Here is a 10,000-nt window from a genome sequence, read left to right as displayed (position 1 = left end):
GGCAAGGATTTTATCAACAGGCCACCACTTGAGATTGGCTTGACCAGGTACATAGCTTATGCTTCATTGCTAAATAATTTGTCTCGTTAATTTCTCTAGAACCAAATTTGTATTATTACTAGTTAAGTCACATCTCCTGTGGGAAAAGAAAGATGATAAAAGCCCAAAGAATCCAACAAGGAAAAATAGTCCAGTGAGGACAGGAAATAAACTACAAGCGAAGTAATAACCAATTAAAAGGAAATATTTTATGAATATCAACTTCAAACTTCAAAAAAACAAAAACAGGAGAAATGGTCGAATAGTGTGTCCGAGTGTTACCCTCAAGCAAGAGGCTCAGTCAAATCTAATACTGTAAAAAAGTTTACTCTAGCATAGAACTCTTTTTAGTCAAGAGCTTAATCTTGAAAAAGTCGTTTTTGTTAATACGGTGATTATATACAATCTTTGGGACGGCATTTAGAAAAGCCATAGAACTCGGGGAATCTTTGGTCCCATAACAAAACCACTCTCGTCACTAGTTTAGTTTTGACAGGATTTGTTGTTGGCCGTGTGATGCACTGTGCAACAAAACTCTTTACACATTGATAGATTTAGGGATCATTGTTCACATCATAATTGTTCTAGCTTTAATTCAGCGCAGATTAAGCGTTATCGAGTATTTTCTATCCTGGGATGTTATACCCGTTAAACTTGCTGTCTTATTTTGGAGTATTTAACAACCTGGCATTATTTTCTTTTTTTCATGACATATGCGTAAGGAACTGTAATCAGAATGGCCGAATATTCAAATGAAGTACATTAGATGTCTTTTCTTATATCATATGAATACAACTCAATGTAAGTAAAACAAATTATAAATTGATAAATGATACACAGGTTGTATTAGTGCAGGTAGGATTTCCTTGGCTTTTCTCAAGTGTGTCTTGATATGAGAATAGTAAAGTATACCGACAATAGTGGAGAATTCGGTTGTTAGCTCAATGTAAGCGTAAAAATACTTCAAGTCATTTATCTAATTTCTTATTTCCTTTTCCTTGCTGGGCTACTTTCCCAGTTGGAGCCCTTGGACTTACAAGTCCAAGGGCACCTTGTTTTTCCAACTAGGGTTGTAGCTTAGCAAGTAATGATAATAATGATAATAGTAATAGTATAATTGGTAAGAAAGCATGCAATATTGTACCACAGTTGATAACATGGTGTAATGATCAATATCTCTTATCATTTACTTGACCAAGTTTTATTTGAATGACCTAATATGTAGCCAGTAATAATGCATTGATTACCCTTGGACTGTATACATTATATTGGTAACTTATTACTCATCTAAATGGCAAAACATGTAGGCAAAGCATTTTGTGTGGAAATGAGCAGTCATCTTTCAGTATTCTATTGGAGAAATAGACAGGTTTTCTGTCAACTGATATTTCCCTTGATTTGACGAATTAGGACGTTTCGTCTCCTACCACCAAGTGACCTGATTTCATGACAGGAAAAAAAAAATTGTTGCAAGATTAGTAGCATTTTGAATTGAACTAAAAGTATCAAAGGAAGCCTTTGTTGAGAAATTAAAAGCTTAACTTGGACATTATTACTTTAAGAGCGAGCCCAAGCATTGATAGTTAAACTAAATAACTAGATAAGATTTTTTTTTTCCATAGTGTTTCAAGTAAAGGCGGATTTCAGTAAACTAATAAGGTAATCAACTTTAGATAAGCTTAATGATGCGAATAGGTGAATATTTGAAGTTTAAGGAAGGAATTTCTACCTGCCATCTTGTTTTGTGAAGTCGTCAACTCGAGGAATAGTTCCTGACAACCTAATTTCCCAAATCAATAGTTTAAATGCCCAAACTAACATTCCACAAAAACCTTAATCCTAATTATGAAAGATGATTCGTATTTGAAAGAATCTATGAATCTTCGTTGGATATAGAATATATAAAATGCCTATCCTTTTACCATATTGTGATTGAAGATGAAAGAATTTTGTTGAATTCTTTGATAAGTTCTAATTATGAACAGGTAGTTATTTGGCATATGCCTGGTATATATATTAACCCCTGCCATGTAACCGCCTCTCTCTCTCTCTCTCTCTCTCTCTCTCTCTCTCCTCTCTCTCTCTCTCTCTCTCTCTCTCTCTCTCTCTCTCTCTCAACCTAGAGATTTTAGAAGTTGGACGGCTCATGAACTCCGATTATGGATGAACAAATATGTAGGCAAGATTTTCCATTTGGTCTTTTGGTAAAATTGGTTGAACACTGCTCAATTTATTGAATTCGTAAACGGAATCTGTGTATTTATCATAATTGACTAAGAGAAATAAGATAAACATATTAAATTTAGATGTTGACGTCATGAACATGAGTAATAAGTAGAAAGGTAAAATCTATATTTGTTATACACATTACTCCTATGAAGTTAAACTTAGTCTACGATGTACAGTACATACTGTAGTCTACGATGTACATAAGAAGGAGAGGACAAAGTGGGTCCTATACATAGTCTACAGTGTACATAGGATACGATGTACATAGGAGGAATTCTATAAGGATTGTCCAAGACAACTCAAACTATAATGTTAGATTTTCCTTTTCATTGCATATATTAATTCTCTTATTTTCTCGTTTCCTTTCCTCATTGGGCTATTTTCCCTATTGGAACCCCTGGGCTTATAGCATCTTGCTTTTGGAAGTAGGGTTGTAGCTTAGCAAGTAATAATAATAATAATAATAATAATAATAATAATAATTAAAGATGTATGAATGTGCCAGAAATGTATCAATCTTTAGTGACTTTAAATTTGTATGTAGCTGATTAAATTTAAATTTACAGGTGCTGTTTTAACCTAGAAGTTACGGACGAAAAGCTTCTAACTTCATCAGTGAAGATCAAACTATAACCTTTGCCGTGACTTCATTCAAGGTGAGGAATAACAGGATACTTTTAATTTCAAAAGATAATGTACTAAATTAAAGTTTAATCTTGAGTAATATTTAAGATGAGAACAAAAGCTAGTATTAAGTTTCTATAGCCATTAACAATTACGAACAAAGTGAATATTTAATTCATGATTTCCAAAGTGTTTGTGTAATCATCATTGTGAGGAAGGATTTTAAACTGTTAAGAATTCCCATAAAAGTATGGTAAAAATCCTGGAATAAATGTCCCCGGGCATTTAACCTTTTTAAGACAAATATATTGACGTAAAGCAGTGATATTACGGTCACCAACCCGTAAAAGATAATGATAAAATAGGGTATAAATTACGGTCACTTGTATTTTACTGAAATACAGCTGAGAACAGTATATTTTCAAGGAGAATTTCTGATTAGAATTACGGTTTTTTAACTGTAGTTTTAGGACTATTTGTAGATTTTGGTGTGTATTTTGAGGAAATTGGGATATCTATATAATGTCTTTGGTATTTTATCTGAATTTAAATGTGATTATTATAATTACTATGTTGGCTACATGGAAAAACTTTCATATAATTTGTATAAGTTTGTTTTAGTTATCATTTTATTTCCAAAAATCTTGTTGCCATTTAGTCTAGCTGTACAATGATGATGATAATGTTGTTACTATTCTGAAATATTTTATTTTTCCTTATTTCCTTTCTTCATTGGCTATTTTCCCTGTTGAGGCCCCTGGGCTTATAACATTCTGCTTTTCCAACTAGGGTTGTCGCTTTGCATTTAATAATAATAATAATAATAATAATAATAATAATAATAATAATAATAATAACAACATCGGAAGGTTTGTTGTCAGTAGAGTCACTTCATCTAGGTGTATGGCATAATAGGTTGAATATTTTGATGCTGCATGAGTTAGCCAATAAAACAGTATTTATAATCAGTGGTTTATATCAAAACAATGTGTTTAAAGTGTGACACTTTAGCCACACTCTTAACTATGGTCGATTATTCATTGGATAAATATAAATGTTAACATTGAGAAGCAATATGTTAAATGGATTTAGATTATAACTATCCCTTAAGGTGCGTTCACACGGACGGACACTGTTGCCAGTTAACAATGGGAAGCAGAAAGAAGAGCTGGTGACGTCAATAACGAGTACCAAGGGGGAGTAAATTCATTGCCCATGTTCGTGCTCTCCGGAGAACTCAATGGACGGAGTTATACTTATTTACCAGATGAACTTTAGCTGTTGGTTAATTAGGTTCCACTTGCCCTGTAAACATGGCTATTTGTTATTCTGTTACGGAAGAAATCTGCCATTGGGATCCGATAGAAGAGAAACAGAGTTGCTAATCGAATTTAATCGAAGGACCCATGCTGATGAAACTAAAACAGATGTTTCAAGGCAGAAATAAACGTGTAGAGGCAATGTATAAAATAACGCCAGAACGTCAGAGAAGTTGATTATCTGTTACTGGTTTAGAAGTCAAAAAAGAAAATTCAATCCAATCGCGGTCAATGCAGGAGAGAGAGAGAGAGAGAGAGAGAGAGAGAGAGAGAGAGAGAGAGAGAGAGAGAGAGAGAGAGAGCCTTTCTTATTGCCTTATTCTATGTTTGGGTTCCCCCAGATCCCTCAGTGTGAGGCACCTCGTATATCCACCAGAGAGTTGCATATGCAGAGAGAGAGAGAGAGAGAGAGAGAGAGAGAGAGAGAGAGAGAGAGAGAGAGGAGAAGAGAGAGAGAGAGAGAGAGAGAGCCTTACTTATTGCCTTATTCATTGCCATATTCTATGTTTGGGTTCCCCCAGATCCCCTCAGTGTGAGGCACCTCGTATATCCACCAGAGAGAGAGAGAGAGAGAGAGAGAGAGAGAGAAGAGGAGAGAGAGAAGAGAGAGAGAGAGAGAGAGAGAGAGCTACGCAAATTGGAGACATGGAAAAGTTGTGGGCTGGTATAGGAGACATTTGCACCCCCACTCATGGGCGATGATACAAAATGACAGAATCTGTTTCAGTTTTTGAACATCCACGTCTCTCGTATGCCTGAAGAAGCGTTTGGTAAACTTATTAGTTCAGTCAGAAAAAGGAATTTGCTGGCCAGCTCTTCCAGGGGAGAATTCGTTTTAGCTTCCCGGGGGAAATTTTATTATTCTGTTTTACTGGAATTGACTTTTTCCAGTTTTTCCAGGTGTATTGAAATTTTTTGTCTGTAGGCAATTATCTTCGATTTTGGCGAAAGCAACTAACATGCGGCAATTGTTATTCTTTTGGAAATTTCTAGTTAGTTTACGTATGGTATAATTTTGATATTAAAAATTCGATGTTGGGTTTGTGTAGACTAATAGGGGCTTATATAAGATTACTAGGTCCATTACATTTGCATTTTTATTCAATAATGAAATCCATTTACCTATTTACTCTGTCGTTGTAAACAGCCTGATTTTATTTTTCAGACAAACCATGATGGTACTGAAGCAGTTTTTGTCGTAGCAGTTGTTAAGAAGAGACTCCTAAAAACGTAAGTATTTACCTCGGATACGATATCCTTTTTTTTATGTCAAGTTTCGAATCTGAGTCATTGATAGCAACTATTTAAATAACTTGACGAGCGAGGTGCTTAGGAAAATTGATTGTCGTTTTAAAAAATGTTGGGTATAATTTATTATATTTTGGTTTTGCGGGTAAAAGTAGGGCATTTGAAGGCAGTTATGGCCTGAAAACGCCTCTCTCTCTCTCTCTCTCTCTCTCTCTCTCTCTCTCTCTCTCTCTCTCTCTCTCTCTCTCTCTCTCTCTCTCTCTCATTAGACGTATTCCTCGTCATTTCTCTGCATTCCTTATGGTATTCCAATTTGACGTAGGAGTGTATCAGACCTTTTCCAAGATTTTTTTTTTTTACCATCTTTCTCCCCCCTTAATAAGTTCTCATCTATAGAAAAATTCCAACTGTACAAAAATATAATGTCTATAGATCCTCTTATATTGAGGTCTATTTCAAGATGTGATTTGCAGGGCCATTCTTTTCCTATTGTAGTCTATAGTTCACTTTATATATGTAGCATTTTTTTTAAGCCTTGCAAGACAAAGAAAGTGTAGCTCGAATTTTCGGTTGTGACATTATTGACTCCACCAGGTGACTAAATTGCTTAGTTTTGTATGTTGGTGTAGTAGGATCGAATTTGTTCTGACTGTTTATTAAAAGAGGATTTTCCTTGTCCTTGATTTTAGTAAGATTTCGTATAAGTCATAAAAAATTGCCCCATGGTTTTCAATGTGCACACTTCACGTTAATATATCTCCTAGTGCAGTGAGTTAGGCACTATTTGAAACTGTTCAAAATGTATTTTGTGGAGGTTTTGGTCAGAAAACTTTATCCGATTTTGATTTTTTTTTCTGTTTTTAAGATTTTAATGTTGTAAGCAGCAGAGGTTTAATAGGTAATATTTAAATGTGATTTATTATATGTTTTTCATTTCTAAAATTTTTATCAACAAAATTTAATATATTTATCTCATAGATTTATTACGGCATAATCCGTAGGAATTAAGCAGATTCATTGAGCCTGTAAATATATTTTTGGTTTTTGTTTTTTGGCGAGTAGAAAGGGACATTTTGCAATGAGCTTATTGAAAAATCGCTTAAATATATGAAAAACAATTTCTATTCCTCCTATTTTACGGTAGTAGGTTGGCCAGGGCACCAGCCGCCCCGTTGAGATACTACCGCTAGAGAGTTATGGGGTCTTTTGACTGGCCAGACAGTACTACATTGGATCCTTCTCTCTGGTTACGGTTCATTTTCCCTTTGCCTACATACACTCTGAATAGTCTGGCATATTCTTTACATATTCTCCTCTATCCTCATACACCTGACAACACAGATTACCAAACAATTCTTCATAACCCAAGGGGTTACTGCACTGTAATTGTTCAGTGCCACTTTCCTCTTGGTAAGGGTAGAAGAGACTCTTTAGCTATGGTAAGCAGCTCTTCTAGGAGAAGGACACTCCAAAATCAAACCACTGTTCTCTAGTCTTGGGTAGTGCCATAGCCTCTGTACCATGGCCTTTCACCGTCTAGGGTTAGAGTTCTCTTGTTTGAGGGTACACTCGAGCACACACTCCTATCTTATTTCTCTTCCTCTTGTCTTGTTAAAGTTTTCTAGTTTATATAGGAGATATTTATTGTTGTTACTCTTCTTAGAATATTTTATTTTCCTTTTTTCCTTTCCGCACTGAGCTATTTTCCCTGTTGGAGCCCCTGGGCTTATAGCATACTGCTTTTCCAACTAGGGTTGTAGTTTAGTAAGTAATAATAATAATAATAATGTGTTCCTAGAATATTTCATTTTTCCTCGTTTCCTTTCCTCACTGGGCTATTTCCCTGTTGGAGCCCTTGGACTTATAGCATCCTGCTTTTCCAACTACGGTTTTAGCCCGGCAAGTAATGATAATAATAATAATAGTAATAGAAAATACACATTTCAAATAAATAAACAAAACTTCAAACGCTTTAGCAAGTTAATAATTGAAAGATAACGCAACCTTTAATAGCAGAAACGTAGCATTAATTCTATTCTCTCCTATTTCTGTTTTTTTTTTTCAATTTTTTTATCTATTTGGTTTCTTTCTGTTATTCTTGTTTAAGTGTTTTTTCCTGTTTACATTAATCTTGAAAAGTTTACTTGCTCGATAAGTTTCCCCCCTATTTTTATTATCACTTCATGACTCAAGATTTCTTTTGTAGTTTTTCATAGTTCAAGTTCACTTATTCTTATTTTTGGCATTGTTTTGTAACATTAAGGATACTGAAATCTTTATATTAAGGTCGCCTGGCTTTATTCCAATTGTCATTTCGATTTTTTTCTTAGTTAATTTCTGCTATATATAGTTTTTGTGGTGTGTTTAGTTTTTGTGAGATTCTGGGAAAGTTTTTTTTTTTTTTTTTTTTTTTTTCAATTGAATCGTGATGAAAATTCCGTAGGTGTTTAACAGCAATTAGTTGGGAATACGAAGCTGTTTTAACGAGTTTATTAATTTGATTCTTAATATTGTAATGCTTGATTTGTATATGTTATAATGCACAGGAGGAAAATAGACATTTTGTTCATATTATCCATTATATGCAGGACGACTTTTTTATATTGTAATTAATGGTAATTCCTAATAAAAAAAAACTACAATGGACAAGTAAAATTCTTGAAAAGCACTGGCAGACCTCACACTAGTGTTCTCTTAGCTACCTGTTTCCTCAGGGACTTGCAATCCCTGACTGACTGACTGACTTCTACCTTACAACCTTACTACCTTACAACCTTTACTAACTTACAACCTTACTACCTTACAACTTTACTAACTTACAACTTTACTACATTCAACCTTACAACCTTACTACCTACAACCTTCTGACTAAAACCTCTCCACACCCCCCCCTACCCCTTTCAGCTTGTCCAAAAACTAGTCCACTCTGGAATTCCTGCCGGTTCCCTGACACGAAAATCTAATTAGTTATAGAAGTCAAAGAGTTTGGGTACACAGACCAATACATTTCTCTGAAATAACTACCAGTGTACATGCATATTATTTTACTTTACAATATTACAAATATGTTTAGGTACATTAATTCTGCTGTAATCAAAATTGTCTCGATTTTAGGAATTTTCTCCATTTACCCAGCCATTTGTTTTTAATCATATTTAGTGTTGAGGTTTACTTTTCAAGAGTTTTATGGTTTGTGGTTATTCATAGTTTTGTAGTTAACCACTTTTCTTTGAAAATTTTTAGTTACATATTTTTCACATACTTTTCTACTTTGAAAGCTTGTAGTTACACATTTGTCCACATACTTTTCTACCTTGAAAGTTTGTAGTTACACATTTGTAACACACTTTTCTATTTTGAAAATTTGCAGTTACTTTTCTACTTTGAAAAATTTGCAGTTACTTTTCTTCTTTGAAAATTTGCAGTTACTTTTCTTCTTTGAAAATTTGCAGTTACTTTTCTTCTTTGAAAATTGCAGTTACTTTTCTTCTTTGAAAATTTGCAGTTACTTTTCTTCTTTGAAAATTTGCAGTTACTTTTCCTCTTTGAAAATTTGAAGTTACTTTTCTACTATTGACATTTTGGGTAACAACATTTTGGTCCTCATTCTTAATACCCACCAGTTTCGCGTTTGTATTTTTCTAACACAATGGAGAAATTTATGAGTTAAAATAAAACCAAATGTTTAAAAAACATATAAAAGTTTTCTCTAGTCAGTTTTTTAGTTATAATATATTGATAAAGTTCGTCGTGTTATAAGGAAATCTAAAATTTCAAAATTAGCTTTAGAACAGCTTTGATTACACAGCCAGTAAGGTTACAAAACACACTAAACCATTTCAATTACTATATTTATCGATTTCTTTGCAGTTTTTAAATGTGAATAGAAAGATATCCCTTCATACAGATTTTGGTTACAATGTGAATGGAGCAAAACAAATTATAAAAATAAGCTCATACAACTCAAATGAATGTTAATCTACTGTCAGTTCACAATCGAGTATTTTTAACAGTCAAATCTAGATGTATTTAGGGTATAACAACAGAATACAATTATCATACAATGATCACAAATTAACACCCAAAACACTCCATAAGGTTACTGGCAAGTTCCAAGCAGCATTCCTTTTCTGCTGCTTGTGTCTCTCTTGTCCCCTTCTAGCTTGAACTGACCTCTTCCCTCGAACTACCTTTTGGCGAAACAGAAAACTAGTCCAAACAGGATTTCTGCCGGCTGTCTGTCAAAAGATACAATTAGCATTTTATATTAGTCAATTATTTTATATATTCACAGCAAAATACTAGATGGCTATGACTCAGTTTATGCATAACTTACTAAACGAAATGTTATGTATGTTTAGACTTTGATACTGAAAATAGAAGGCCTTTCAAGCATTAATGTAGAATCTCTCTCTCTCTCTCTCTCTCTCTCTCTCTCTCTCTCTCTCTTCCTCTCTCTCTCTCTCTTCCTCTCTCTCTCTCTCTTCCTCTCTCTCTCTCTTCCTCTCTCTCTCTCTCTCTCTCTCTCTCTCTCTCTCTCT

At 34.1% G+C, this 10,000-nt stretch overlaps 1 long non-coding RNA gene across 1 annotated transcript in view; it reads left to right on the top strand.

Annotated features, from left to right (window-relative positions):
- LOC137636894 (uncharacterized) overlaps window positions 1–5,448 on the top strand; it is a 16,986-nt gene extending 11,538 nt beyond the window's left edge. The window contains exons 2-3 of the long non-coding RNA XR_011043271.1: window positions 2,835–2,924; window positions 5,377–5,448. This is a non-coding gene — a long non-coding RNA (uncharacterized lncRNA). The remainder of the gene's footprint in view (window positions 1–2,834; window positions 2,925–5,376) is intronic.
- Window positions 5,449–10,000: the final 4,552 nt, after the last annotated feature.

This window comes from Palaemon carinicauda, unplaced genomic scaffold (genome assembly GCF_036898095.1).
Source record: "Palaemon carinicauda isolate YSFRI2023 unplaced genomic scaffold, ASM3689809v2 scaffold430, whole genome shotgun sequence".
NCBI lineage: Eukaryota > Metazoa > Arthropoda > Malacostraca > Decapoda > Palaemonidae > Palaemon > Palaemon carinicauda.
This window is presented reverse-complemented; position numbering and strand designations above follow the sequence as displayed.